The sequence below is a fragment of the Bactrocera dorsalis genome, chromosome 2, assembly GCF_023373825.1.
Source record: "Bactrocera dorsalis isolate Fly_Bdor chromosome 2, ASM2337382v1, whole genome shotgun sequence".
Classification (NCBI taxonomy): Eukaryota; Metazoa; Arthropoda; class Insecta; order Diptera; family Tephritidae; genus Bactrocera; species Bactrocera dorsalis.
This window is the reverse complement of record NC_064304.1, coordinates 100,246,664-100,262,837: the sequence shown is the minus strand read 5'-3', so window position 1 is coordinate 100,262,837 and position 16,174 is coordinate 100,246,664. Positions and strand designations below refer to the sequence as shown.

At 32.8% G+C, this 16,174-nt stretch overlaps 1 protein-coding gene across 10 annotated transcripts in view; it reads right to left on the bottom strand.

The window, feature by feature from the left end:
* Positions 1 to 16,174, bottom strand: part of LOC105226082 (5'-AMP-activated protein kinase subunit gamma-1) — a 197,758-nt gene that overhangs the window by 58,978 nt on the left and 122,606 nt on the right. Inside the window, exon 1 of one of the 10 annotated variants that reach the window (XM_049447290.1) lies at positions 2,929 to 3,837. The exons of the other annotated variants lie outside the window; for them this stretch is intronic. The gene's annotated coding sequence lies outside the window, so the exon portion shown is untranslated. Of the gene's footprint in view, positions 1 to 2,928; positions 3,838 to 16,174 lie in introns of those variants that run through there. 10 annotated transcript variants of the gene reach the window in all.

The following is a 16,174-nucleotide window of genomic DNA, read 5'->3' as shown; positions in this document are numbered from 1 at the left end:
CCCCAGAAATATTTGTTATTTTTATATTTTTGTTTGCTGTGGTCGCTGGAAGTGGCTCACCGCCGTTGCGGTTTTAGAGTTTATATTTTTGCTATAACAAAAACAATTTGAAAATTTTATCGGCGTAAAAATAAATAATGAAAATAGTTCAAAGAAATAGAAAACGAAATATTTTAATTTAAATTTGTGTGAAATAAACAAGAAAAAGCATGAGTATAGAATTTTGAAAATTACAGAAAAATTCAATTACTATTATATAATTGAATTGTTGCCTATTTAATTTGCGATAATTTTTGTGTTTGCCATTTGCACGCTGCACACTCGCACATACAGTAAAAATAAGTATGTAAGCATATGAGTTCTAAAATATTTTTCCGCTAATGCTAGACTATTATAGAAATAGTAAATTCAAACTGCTTTCAATTTGTTTATATTTATGCATCTATATTAAGGTATACAATTAAAAACCGAAAATAATTATTTCTTCCCTGCTCTTTGGCACATTAAATGTGCTGTAGACGTTGCTGAATACGCTTTTGTTTCATTTTGTGATATTGAAAACACAAAAATAAATTTAAAAAAATTAAATTTTTTTTTTTGAATTTTAATAAGACCTACATTTATTTTATCGGTCCATTTAGTGTCCAATAAATAAACATTTTTAAGAATTGTACTTCCCCTTCCAACAGCACTGTGTCTGATCTACTACATTTTCACTAGTTGTACACACCCATATTTGACACATGCTGTTAAATGTACTTGATAATTGAACTATGGGAAAAACAAATTGCAAATATGTACAGAAATGTAAATACACTCGAATACATATGTATGTATTTGTGTATATAGACAAATACATATCTTCAAGCTAGGTATGCGCATACTTGTTGATATTATTACTGCACATCACTGACTCTCATCAGCTGTTTGCTCAGCAATGAAAACAAAGTACAAAATATTTGTTTTTGCTGATATATACAAGTTTGTTAAGTAAGTAATATAATTAATATGATATATTTATTATATTTTAGCGTATTTTTCAACAGTGCATTTAACAAGAAAAAATAATTTTTTGAAATTTTTTAAACAATAAATTTGTTTTAGTCATATTTACTCCATTTTATTTCTACATAACAATATTATTTAATTAAAAAATAATTTTTTTTAATAATAAACTTGGTTATTCTCTTTAAATGTATTTTGCTAAACAAAATCTTAATAATATGGCCATTAACATATTAAAAGAAGTTTCCTCAATGTCTGTTTGGCAGCCATCTGTCAGTTAAGCTTTGGTTAACTTTAACAAGACTTCTGCTTTCGGTAAAGAACCTTTTGTTTTTACGAAAACTTAACTAACAGATGGCTGCTAATGAGACATTGAGATGTAACATGTGCGAAATGCCCAAAATAACAGAGCTTAAAAGTTGCGATAGCTATCTCAAAAACAATGTTAAATGACAACTTTCAACCAAAGCCAAGATAGGCAGCTCTTTGTATTTTTGCTGCCAAAATCACTTCAGTAAATCAAGAATTTGAGACTGTCAAAATCCATATTTCAATCTTTATTATTTTTATGTTTGTGCTGTTATACGTGTAATAGCAGCTGCATTCGAATCTCAGCGATGTTAAATAACAATATGAATATGTTGTTATTAACAGAATATGCCTCCTAACTCACTTTATGTCACTAAAAATACATTCAAAAACGTTATTTTACTGACTACCCCAAAAATTTATTTATAATTAATTACACATGAAAAACTTCTTTTAGTATAAAAAGTTTCTAGAAACTTCCCGAATTTGCCAGATAAATATTCCGTATTGGAGGTTTATTTAATATTTTAAGAAAATATTTGAGAACTAATATATAAAACAAACATAAAATTATTTCTATATATATATTATACTCATATATATGTACATACATAAAAACATTTTTAAATTTATTTGCTACGCTTATGCATATTTTTATTTATAACAACAAAAATAATAAAGGTTAATTCAAAGCGTCTATTTTTCGAATTTATTATGCTCCGCTTGCTTCTATACTACAGGCCAACATTTATTGACTACTGCAATAATAAAAATTAATATGTTTTTAATTAACAGAAGAAAAACCGCATAAAAAACTATTAATGGAAATTAAAAAATATTAATTAAGAGATAATAATAAAATATTGAGAAAGAAATATAAAAAAATTTTAATTAGTAGTTAATAAAAAATAAAAATAAATGAATATAAATAAAAAAACGTTAAGGAATGATCAAGCTTCCAGAATATTCAATAACAAAACTATAAAAACGTTGTTTTCTATGCATGCTTAATAAAATTGTATAAACAAAATTTGATATGCAAATTGAAATATGTTTTTTTCCAAAGAGGCAAAAATATACAAAAAACAAATGACGAATAGTGCTTTAATAATTATCAATGGATTATTTTTGGATGTGCATATATGTTCTGGCTATGTACCATTCATTCAATTCTACATATTTTTTTTTATTACTTTGCGCTCATGACGTCACGACTGACAGACTCGAACCCAACGTTTTAGCGCCTATTATAACACCTAAGTGAACCAGGTGTCAAAGACTGACTTTTGCTGCACATAGTGACAGCTCAAAAAAAGTGTAGAGCAACTGTCAAAAGTTGTCAACTCTTTGTTGACAAACACACAAAAGAGGCATCTTGTGTTTTTTACACACACTCTGCTGACAAAGCAACTAAACAGATGCACCATATATAAAACCATACAATATATTGAAATAATATTTGACAACGCATTTTATACAAAATAAATATATGTAATTGGCAATCTATAAAATATATATAATTTTTAGATAGATAGAGAGAGAGAGAGAGCGAGGGAACGTGTGTTTGTATGAGCAAAAGCGCTAAACTTTAGAAAATTTGTTTTAAACACTTACGTAATATTATAATTATTATAACCGGCAAATTGTTTTTCACTATTGAAGTTATTTCAAAAATATACCTGTGCGATTTTTCTACACACAAATATATATAAATTTTCTTTAAATTTTCCAATTTCAGTTTTAACTTTATATTCACTCTTCACTGATTACATTGATTCAAAAAGAATTGTATTTTTACGCACATTTCATCTTTCACATCTCTCCTTCATTCCGCGCATGTATTCGTATGTTAATTGCTTTCAAACCTGTCACTCAGTGCAACCGGTTGTAGGCCGCTTTTTATTGCTTCCTATTTTTTGTTTATTTATTTGCTGCTTTTTTAGGTTATTGTTAAAAAATAAAACAATATAAAAATGTTGTTGTTTTTTTTCTTTCAGCCTCCAGTGTCAACCGGTTTGTCTAGCTACATACAATTTTCTTTTTCTCGTTTCGTGTGTGTTGACACTCAGTTTGTTGTCTGATTTGAAATCGTAAGGAAATATTTCCAATTTAACACGTGATTTTAATTACTTATTTTTATGTAACTAATATAAAAATGATATAATTTAGAAATTCATAAAACTGCACTTTTCTAAACATTACTTCAAATGCGCTGAGCTCATGAATTTATGCAAAACTCTGCGGAAATCGACTCAAGACACACCCACTAAACGCACATTGGAGTAAATAAAGCGTCTTTGCGTTGTCGCGTTAATGGATAAATTTCACTTTTGTTTTATTATTATTAAAAGCGTATATTTTGCTCAAATTGATTATTTTTGCAAATTCAAATTAATTATTTTCATATTTTAATTATAGATTATACATATATTTAATAATTTCCTTCGACAAACATTGCTAGGAGAACGTCTGAATAATTTCACCACTATTAAACTCGCTGGTTGAAAGTAAACTGAATTGATATAAAATTTGCCACTACCTACAAATTCTTCAACTACCATACGCGGCAGCGGCTACACATACCAATAGCGCAAGATAAAAAATACCAACAAATCGTTCACGAACGATGGAGAGCATTCATGTTAACGTATGCACAATGAGGTTCTGCAAGGGACAGTGCGCTGTTGTAAACAACTGTTAAATGCATGCACAAATTAACATTTTCCGCACAGGGTAATGAATTGCTACATTTGGGTGTAAATGTTGGTCAATTTATAGCAGTGGCAAACAAGCAAAATAGTGACAGACGGCAGCTTTGTGCATTTTGACGGTTGATTGTTAATTCTTAAAAAAAGTGAAATCAAAATCGATAAAAAAAATATTATTGGCAATTTTGTTGTTTTTAGAAAACTACTACAAATCTAATGAAAAAATGGTAATATTATTAAATGCATTAAAGTGTAAATTAAAAATTCTTTGAAACAAAATATTTTAATATGATAAAAATTAAAAAAATACCACTAAAAATTAAACATTATTTATAATTTTCAATATATTTATTATTGTATTTAGTATTTTATATAGTGGGTCTCTTTTGTTGTTTGTTGTTGCTTAAGCACCACTTTGCCTTATGCTAATGAGATCACTACTTATTGGCAATGAATAATACTACTGTGCTTAACTTGTGTCATTAACAGACCAACACAAAACTGTTAATAACAGTGCGTTAAAATGTTTCACAGGCGAAGGCGTCGAACAGCGTAGAGAAGACAAGAAAAGCACGTTAGCTCTCAGTGAGGTTGGGGTTAGGTTTGGGTAAGTGCAGACACAGACATTGACTGTGAGAATGCCCACAGAGCAATGAAGCTCACAGCAGGGGAGCAAAATACTGTAATATACTGAGCAAGGCATGTGAATTAGTATGAGTAACAAAGTTGTCTGGTTGATTTTTCAGGTATTAGTGAAACGTAAAAAATAAACAAATTGGTTTGTAGTTTCTTGCTTCTTTTTAACCGGCACTAATACCAATGGAAATTGCAAAAATCAGAAAACAACAATTTTAGTATATGTATGCTTTTGTTTGTAGTTTATTGCTTTTTTTAACTTCTTGCCGAAACTTTTCAATGTTACGGTGTTAAGAAATGACGCAGTTGCAAAAGCCGGTGCCGAAGAACTTGTGTGCATGAGGATTACATAAAACAATGTCATCGAATTGTATGTATGTACATACACACATACATATGTATATACAAGTAAATACATGTGTATATGTAAATGAGCGTGAATTGATAAATTTACTTATCAACAACACAATATAGTACATGTATGTATGTACGTAAAGTGAATTGCTCCCCTGGGTGCTGGAAGTGATTGATGACATTGTAAATCAGTGCAAAGTCTTCGATGTCCAAATAGCAATGAGATAACCGTCGTTATCAGTTTTATATTTAAAATAAAGTACTAGATACATACATACATATGTATGTATATGTACATTCTTATGTACATATGTATGTACATATCTAGTTGTAATTTTAAGACGCATACATACATATGTACATATAAAAATGAAATTTCTATATTTACACGTTGGCAATTTTTTATATCAAAAATTTAATCTGATATGGCTCAAAATGTCACTTAGTCAAGGTACATATACATACATATAAGAACAATATACATATATTATGTACGTAAGTATGTAACTATATAAGAATGAATTTACATTCATCGGCATGAATAAATATACAGTTATATGTACTATATATGCATATTTGCTGCCCCTTTTTAGGCCAGTGATCACGTTGCTAAACATATGGACATATGTACATATGTACATACATATGTACATATTATATATGTAAATATGGCATATTCTCTAGTTTATTTGATTAAGTAGTTGCGCCTACTCTTAGTATTGTTGTTGTGCATTGATTCAATGTTTGCGCTTGTAAATTATCGTAGAGAGAATAAGTCGCACATTACATAATTGTTGTTGTTGATATTGTTTGCTATCTAAAGCATGTAAGAGTTCTCATATCAAAGTACTTGCAATATAGATTAAGTTGTAGATTTTAGAAATTGCTGTGCTTATAAACTTATAAAAGTATTTAGATAAGTACATATGTATGTACACACTAGATGATTTTGTATATACCTATAAACATACATACATATATATTTTATTAAAGTAATTCTGATTCCGTAAGAAAAGAAACAAGAAAAAGTTAACTTCGGCTTCACCGAAGCTTTAATATCCTTCACAGGTGAATTTCCTGTAGCATAGAATGGTATGAAAAGACATTTATCTTGATTCTGATCGTTCAGTTTGTATGGCAGCTATGTATGTATAGGGTGATTTTTTAAGAGCTTGATAACTTTTTTAAAAAAAAAACGCATAAAATTTGCAAAATCTCATCGGTTCTTTATTTGAAACGTTAGATTGGTTCATGACATTTACTTTTTGAAGATAATTTCATTTAAATGTTGACCGCGGCTGCGTCTTAGGTGGTCCATTCGGAAAGTCCAATTTTGGGCAACTTTTTCGAGCATTTCGGCCGGAATAGCCCGAATTTCTTCGGAAATGTTGTCTTCCAAAGCTGGAATAGTTGCTGGCTTATTTCTGTAGACTTTAGACTTGACGTAGCCCCACAAAAAATAGTCTAAAGGCGTTAAATCGCATGATCTTGGTGGCCAACTTACGGGTCCATTTCTTGAGATGAATTGTTGTCCGAAGTTTTCCCTCAAAATGGCCATAGAATCGCGAGCTGTGTGGCATGTAGCGCCATCTTGTTGAAACCACATGTCAACCAAGTTCAGTTCTTCCATTTTTGGCAACAAAAAGTTTGTTACCATCGAACGATAGCGATCGCCATTCACCGTAACGTTGCGTCCAACAGCATCTTTGAAAAAATACGGTCCAATGATTCCACCAGCGTACAAACCACACCAAACAGTGCATTTTTGGGGATGCATGGGCAGTTCTTGAACGGCTTCTGGTTGCTCTTCACCCCAAATGCGGCAATTTTGCTTATTTACGTAGCCATTCAACCAGAAATGAGCCTCATCGCTGAACAAAATTTGTCGATAAACACATTTCGAACCGAACACTGATTTTGGTAATAAAATTCAATGATTTGCTAGCGTTGCTCGTTAGTAAGTCTATTCATGATGAAATGTCAAAGCATACTGAGCATCTTTCTCTTTGACACCATGTCTGAAATCCCACGTGATCTGTCAAATACTAATGCATGAAAATCCTAACCTCAAAAAAATCACCCGTTACATACATATATGTATGTAAGTATGTTATAACATATCGACGGTTCCATCAAATGAACAGCTTTTTGAAGATAAAAGAACGCGTGATCGAGGCGGCTGGTCACGCTGATCATTTACATAAGTATATACTTACATACATACTTATGTACATAGTATATAAACTATATAGGGTCTGCGACATTCTCTTGTTACAAACTTCATGGCAAACTTAATATACTCTGTCCAGGTTATAATTGCTTTCGCTCCTGCCATTTATGTAATAGTAATATTGTCAGAAAGATGGAGTTACTTATGTGTAGAAGTTCACGCAAGTGAGGAAAGTTCTCTGATCGCCATTTACTTGGGAGTGGCTAGAAACGATTCTTTTATATGTATGTATGTATGGCTCAAGCAGTTCACGACTACCGGTCTTAGACCAAGTATCCTCTGGGTAGCCAAAGAACCTCTGTTTGAAGGCGTTCAAAGTGAGAAGGCGACCATCCCTACTCAGGGTTGTGCGCTGGATTTAGGACCTGCTACGAAAAAAAACGCTCCCAATGAAAACTAAGCAACAGCCTCGGAGAGGCAAGACGAAATAACTCCTGGCATCAAACAAACCGTTGTCGCACTCGCGACTAGGCTCCCACGTCACTGTTGGCAGTCATTACTTCGAAGTCGTGGATAATTTCGTCTATCTTGGCACCAGTATTAACAGCAACAATAATGACAGCCACGAAATCCAACGCAGAATAATTCGACGAACAAGGACCAAACTCTGTATGTCACATTCGATGGAAAGCTGTGCGAGATATACAACGAAATTGACATAGTTCAGCGAATTAAAAGACATCGGTTACGATGGCTAGGTCATGTCGACCGAATGGACGAAAACACTACAGTTCTGAAAGTATTGGACGCAGTATCCGCCGGGGGAAGTGGATCCACTCCGTTGGATAGACCAGGTGGAGAAGTACCTGGCTTAGCTTGGAATCTGCAATTGGGGCCAAAATGCAAAAAAAGAAACGATTGACGCGCTGTTGTTAACTCGGCTATAACCACGTAAGCGGTTTCTACGCCAGTTAAGAAGAAAAAGAATATTATCAGCTAAAATTGCCGTTTAGGACTAACTTTATCTTTAACTTGAACTGACTAACTCAAGTACTCGTTTGGAATTAAGAAATGAGATGCGGCTGATCAAAGCGTGAGAGCATAGTAGACGCTCGAGGAGGATCTGAGATCGATCATTATCCAGAGAAACCGATACGCATATATACTAAAAATATGAAATAAAAGCGTTTACATAAAAACTACAGAATAAATTCCACAGCAGATCGTGACTAGAAAAAAACCAAACACTTGTTTCTGGATGCTATTTTCTAGTTGAAAACTAATTTTTCTGGTTTTAAAACCACCTTTAATAAAAAAGAGTTGGCAAACATAAATATAAACAAAATTTAGCGGTGCAGCCTATTACATAATCGTTTTTGTTTTCTCTTTTAATTGAATGAGAATTGCAGAGTGGAAATAAGAACAGAAAAAAATTAAATATTTATAACTAGAGATGGTTCACATAGTTCAGAAACTAGAAACAATCGGAGAGCAGAGCATTATGAAATAACACTCCATTAAGATTACACATTTTTGAGATCCGAAAGCACAGTACTACCGCTCATTTAACATTGAGGCATGCGCACTTCTGCTACAAGGCGATTTTGACGGTCACAAGCACTTTATTGCTCACATTTAACAGATTACATACATACCTATACCCATCTCATTCCTGCTTTAGCGTTGTTTTCAAAAATCATTCCATTTTCCCCCAACAAAACGACCCAGCCAGCTGGTGGTATTGGCGGTCGTAGACGAAAACAAGAAACATCGAAAGTGAAAAACAAAACAAAACACGTGTTTTCCATCGTTATGCTGCTAGGTAGGTACATACATATGTACATACATAGCTAGGTCGTTGAGTCGGTGAAGCATTCGCTCTGTTTTTCCGCTGTGCTTGCTGTAACAGCACTGCTACTATGTAATTCTCACACACCCTTTACAGGCAGGCAGTTGTGGGTTGGTGGCGCCAACGTTGGTATTATTGCGCGACATGACTTTTCTCACGTAGGCCAAGACGGCGACTCACTTTCTAGATGTTTGTCGGTTAGTCGGTTGACCGCCCAAACTACTCCCGATTCTGGGCGTCTGACTTGGAATGCCAGCTTCTTATCAGACCACTGCATTACATTGTTACCAAGTATCTTAAAACGAAAATACATACATATGTAGCAAGAGCGTGGAGCGTAAGTAGGTGAAATTCTTGTAATACAGGGAGGTGCCCCATTAGTCGCCTTGTAGTATGTCTGGTACCCTGACGCATATTTCGTTTTGTAAATCGTGTTTTAGTTGAGCTCGTGATTTCGGCACATGATTTCACTCAAAGGTGAAATATGCGTTAGCCAAGGGATATGAATTCGTAAACGTTCGTGTTACAATTTTGTTGGTGGTATAGGTTAGGAGTTTCACTGTCAAATAAAATGGACGCAAATCTCGTGATTCCTGCGTTATTTATAACGTGGTTTAATGACGATAGAATATTACTACAACATTTTAATTATTTTAATGCTTTATTTTTTTTCTCTTGCAATTATTCATTTTTGTTTGTAACAGTTTATTTCTATGTACATAAGCATGTCTTCCTGTTTCCTACCTTTTATATTGTACATACTTATCTTTCTCTATTTTAGGCTGTTCTGAATATTCTAATTGCTCACTACAATATTCGTCGCTTTTGTACTTATTTATGCTAAGTGACCTGTTTGCCATTGCGTAGGCGCTTTTTCAATGCTGGCTTTACATTCTACATTTTACTTAGAGCATATTCATTACCTTTTATATCTGTCCAACACGCATTGTAAGTGGGCATATCGTATGACAAATAACAATAATACTAAATATACATACAATGTGTACATATGTATGTGTGTAATTATTGTTAAGAAATAGTAAATAAAGAACTAACATAGTCATAACAAGCATATAATCAATTGTAAGGTAAGAACATACAGTATGGCATAAAAGTATTCGTCAATATGTCCCCACGAAGCTTAAGAGGTTACAAGGGTTTCCTCGGTTAAAAAACGTTTTTTTTCAAAATTTTTTTTCTCATATAAAAATTAAATATATTATTAGAATTTTTTATTGTTACAAACACATACTTTTAACAAAGAAATTATGAAATTTTTGAAAAGAAAAAAATTATTTTAAATTCGTCCATTGCGACGCCAAGATATCTCAAGAATTGCGAAAGAAGTTCCCATAATACTGTAGGCAAAAAATAGTAAGACTTTTTAATTGAAATTTCGAGCGAAAACTCATTGGTCGAAATACTTTTTATGTCATTATTTGTCACTGTCACTGACATCTGTGCCAAATGTTACATCAAAATAATAATTATATTATAATAATTTATTGTTTAGTATACATATATCTACTTTTCTTTCTGAAGGAGGCATTCAGCTATTTTTTCGATGAATGATATTATTCAACAAAATAGTTTCAATAAATTTTGTGTGTGGAATCAACTATTCTGGGGCCGAAACCTACAGAATGTTGAAAAAGGCCTTTGTTGATAATTGATTGACACGAGAAAGTGTTTTTGATTGGTACAAATTATACAAAAAGGGTCGAGAACGCGTTGACAACGAGCCACGTCCAGGACGGTCATCAAACTGTTGATCAACACGTCAATAAAATAAAGCTAGGTGCTCGAGAATCGATGATTAACAGTAAGAGATCTCACTGGTATAGTTAGAATATCGAGAGCATCAGTGAAAACCATTTTGAAAGATCATTTGGGTCTAGAAACGTGAAAGCACGATTTGTTCCAAAATCACTCAATATCTTCGAAGAACTGCGCCGCGTTAATGCCTGTGATACAATACTTTCCGACTACCAGGATGTCATGAAACGTATTATTACTGGCGATGAGTCTTAGATCTATGCTTACAACCCCGAAATAGACGATCAATCGTTCGAATATCGCGGCAAAAATGAGTCGAAGTCGAAAAAAACACGTCAAGCAGGTCAAAAATTAATGTTATGTTGACAATTTTCTTTGATTATCGAACTGTGGTGCACTTCGAATTGCTTACGACCGGTCAAACTATCAACAAGGAATACTCTTCAGAACCTTTCGGTATTTTATAGTTGACTGAGTTCAAGAAATTTTGACGCTCGTAGCAAAGTTGAGTCGAAGTCGAAAAAAAACACGTCAAAGCAGGTCAAAAATTAATGTTATGTTGACAATTTTCTTTGACTGTGGTGCACTCCGAATTGCTTACGACCGCTCATACTGTCAACAAGGAATACTATACATATTTTTACCTTTTCGCTTGTCTGTACATACACATGTATGTATGTATATGTACATATAGGTACATATGTTGTTCTCTTTAGTGCTGTTATCTCTAACAACTCTGCAGCATAACGGATCATAATAGCATGTTTTGATGACGGAAGATTATGTAAGGTGCAGAAATGGGTTCAAGTTCAACGCTATTTACAGAGAATACATAACATACTCATACATTTGTACATATGTACATACATATGTATGTGCCTAGTCTATTAAGCTCTCATACATACATATAAATATATTGTACATGTGTACAGCGCTAATGCGCACACATCCATACATGTTCTAGCCCTTATTTAAGCTCTGAATATTGTTATGCGGAACAACACTAACCCCTTTAATAAAGCTTCATATCAGATTCGCACAGCAATAACAAGTTTATGTAATGAATTCAGAGGTATGAACAAACAAAAAAATATCTACATACATATATGTACTTTAATATGTACATATGTATATAATTATTTTTGTACGAATACCCGCAAATAGGGCTGCTTGGCATATAAAAACCAAGCAAACGCAACAAAAAAACCAAAACAAAACAACGAAAACAAAAATCAACAAGCCTCCACATAAAGTACTCCAGCTGTATAAAGTTTGCAAGAATGTGCTCTTTCTGATTACAGAAACCAAACTGCTGGAGAATTGCGTCATGCCCGCTCCAGGCAAACACACACCAAGCTCAACATAAATAAGATTACGAGAACGAAAAAAAACAATGGTATAAAAATAAAGTTGAAGAATGAAACAAGAACAAAAATAAGGAAAAGAAAAATAAAAACGAGAACGAAAACGAAAACAATAATAATATAGACAAAAAATTGTTACATACGGCAGAGCAATAATATACTTTGTGAGCTCAAAAGTAAATAAAAATGATAAACCTACAATCATACTAACGCACATCGCTAAACGGAGGCATGGGCATGAGTAGAAGGATTGCCGGAGCTGCCAAGAGCGACAAGGCTGAATTCAGGAGAGTGTGAGTACATGTTTTCAAGTTTTTGTTTTCATACGCCTTTTCGTTATGCTTTATTGTCATATTTCATGTTTGTACACCCACACACACACACACACGCAAGCACGAATACATATGCATGCATGTATTTACTGTATTCCATATTTTTTGTGATAATATTTTCCTGTGGGCGATTCACATACACACATATGATTGAGACGCGCTGCATATCATGAAGGGGATTTAGTCAATGAACAATACAAAAAGTCAACAACAAAAGCAAATCAGTTGCAGTGAGCTAAAAAGGGGTTTCCTGTGCTCAGCCAAGCCGAGTTGAGTTTGGAGCTCATAAGCGAGTGCACATATGCATATACAATTAAACAGACATATGTAGTAGGTACATGATAACTATATACATACATATGTACATCCATATGTATATTTGCAAGCAAGCGTTCCAGCCATGTGGGATTGAACGCTATTTCGTTGCGCAATAAAAGTAATAACAGGAGAATATACAACAACAATGCTATGCAAATGCAACTGAGCGACTGTCAGTCGACAAGTTGATGGTGCGCTTCTTACTTTTTCCATGGGAAGGCAATGACAGAAGTATAACTTTTAAAAAAAATTTAGATTATACCAATGCATTATACATACATACATATGTATGTATATAAATCTTACATTTGATATGCTAAGTGAGGAACTGAGAAAATGATTTTTCTCCTAAGAACAACAACACTAACTATTCCTATTAAAATCAGCATTGAATGCGTAACTCGGGGCGCAAAGCAAGAAAGCTATACGAAAAATGTATGATCTGTTTCAAAAAATCGACTTTTTTTTATTATTTTATTAAATTCTACAACATCTCCAGAATATTGTCCTAAATTTTCTAGTTGATCCGAGTAATACTTTCGGAGATGCAGCATTGAGAACTTGTGTGCTCGAGGCTAGCTAAGCTAAGTGCGGTTTTCTCGAAACTATGTTTTAGAAGTCGGTTGGCAAGATTTCTCGAGAACTATTTAACCGATCTTCATGAAATTTAACACAGGTCTTTGAGATACAATTCTTAAAGACTTGGATGAAGGATTTTTTCTTCGATTATAATTATTTGAAAAAAAATGTTGCGAAATTTTCATTGAAATTTTATTTTTTTTGCCAAAAATCCAATTTTTTTTTTAACCTTCGTCCAAGTCTAGGTTAAGGTTTTAACTGAAACACGTATTTTTTCACTTTAGATGATCTTGTAAGGTGTTATCCTGCCAACACAGGCACATCTTTCTTCCGAGGGGTCACTGGAAATGGCGTCGCATTGGCTGAGTTAAAGATATTTTTTTCCAAAAATTCCAGAATTTCTTTGTTAATAGTGTATGTTTGTAAAAATAAAAAATTCTAATAAAATATTTAATTTTTATATGGGAAAAATTTTTTTGAAAAAAACGCTGTTTTTTAACCGAGGAAACCTATGTAATCCCTTATGTTCATGTGACTTTATGACTTTCTTTCTCTCAAAATTACTTTGAATATCTTTGCTACGTATAATACTCTTTTAACAAGCCGGAAATGCAATTTAAAGAAGAGCGCTATGAAATATAAGTTTTGACAAGCAATATTCAACAATAAGGCAAACGCAAATGCTTACTGGGTGGCATAAGTAAATTTTCTAAGGGGGAGTGTCACTAAAGTCGGTATGTACATATACATACATACATATATAAGTAACGATGTGCAGTTTGGAAATACCAGTATTACTAACATACATATGTATGTATATGCAACGCGAAGTATATAAAACTGAACAATATGTTCAAATCGAAATGCAACGCTGCGTGCTTCAAACGCTTCCCTTAAATTCACAAGAATGGAAGTGTACAAAAAGAAATATAATTTATACTTATGCACATACATAAATACATGATTGAGAGGAGGCTAAATTACTGCGCATAAAATGCAATAGCATTCAAGGTCAAGCCAAAAAAAAGCAAAACTGCCACTCTGTATTCCCAGAGTACAGCCAAACCCAAAACAAACGCTTAATATACATGGGGGCTGGACGTTGTATGCGTATTTGTACATACACATGTATGTAGGTATGGTAGCGCACAGGTACATATGCATTTACATATTTACATGCTAATAAAACCAGCCGGTTATAATACATTAAATGTATTTTACGCTCAGTTTTGGGCAGTGATGCCCCAAAAACAAAAAATAAAAATTAAAAAAAAAAATTAAAATGAAAAAAATAAAATAAAAAAAAATTAAAAAAAATAAATTAAAAAAATAATAATTAAAAAAAATAGAAATAAAAATTAAAAAAAATTAAATTATTAACTTGATTACATTAAATATAAGTATATGTTTGGTTGTATGTTTTTTTGAAAACACGAAATTTTCTTAGTTTCAGTGGGAGTATGTACTCATTGCGCAACAAAGGCGTAGTCCAATTGCTTTAAGGGGGTCGTCATCGCGTGGAACGGTTTCCAAAAGTCGATTTTTTTTATAAATCCAATCTAGAGCATTCATAGAATGTGCTGCTAAAGTAATTTTTCAAATTCAGGCCTTTAAACGCGTGGCCAGACCCAAATTTTCAAATGTGTTTCTTCGAAACTACATTTTTTAAACTGGTGTCCACCTTTTCTCAAAAAGGGGGAGTAGATTCATCCCACATATGGCTATCGCACAAACTATAGTTACAGATAAGGGCTTAATAAATATATAGTAAAATTTTGGAAGCTCTGTTTTTTTTTCATTTCACTTTTAAAAGTTCTCCAAAAAAAAGCGTAAAAAAACAGGCCATCACATGGGATGATTCGCTTATAGTACAGTGATATTGAATTCTAATTTCTTCCTCAATTTTACTAGCCACTTCGTTAAGATAAGATTGTGGTATGAGCACTCTCAATTTTTGCGATTGAGGAGCAAACAGGGAGAGTACATCGATATAATAATGTTCTCTAGAAAAGAAAGCGTATTATGTGAACAAATGATAAGAAAATTGTTCTGAATAATTGCAAAACTTTTTAAACTGATTACATAGTACCAAATTAAACCCTAAAAATACTATAGGATCATTTAAACATAGAGCGTTCAGTTAACTATATCAAGAAAATAATACAGTTAATTAAAAAAAAAAGTAAGGGGTTAAGAAGAGAGGGTTACATGGGTTTACGGGTTTCAAAAAATCGATTCGACAATACCTCTAGAATATTGCCCTAATTTTCAAGTTGATACGAGTAATAGTTTCGAAGATACAGCCTTATGAACTTGTGCGCTCGAGGCTAGCTAGGCTAAGTGCGCCGTCTTTAAACGCGTTTTTCTCGAAACTTTGTTTTTGAAGTCGGTTGGCAAGATTTCTTGAGAACTACTCAACCGATCTTCATGAAATTTTACACAGGTCTTTGAGAAACAATTCTGAAAGACTTGGACGAAGGATTTTTTCGATTACCCCTATTAAAAAAAATGTCACGAAGTTTTCCTTTTTTTTGTAAAAATGTCTGCCAAAAATCTGACTTTCAGTTTTTTTCCTTCGTTCAAGTTCTAAGGATTTTTTCACTATAGATGATCCTGTAAAGTGTTAGTGTATGTCAAAGTGGGCGCATCTATTTTCCGAGGGGTCACCGAAAATAGCATCGCAATGGCCGAATTAAAAAAAATTCATAATTTGTTTGTTATTATTATTATTCTAACAATACAAAAATTCTAATAAAATATTTAATTTTTTATAT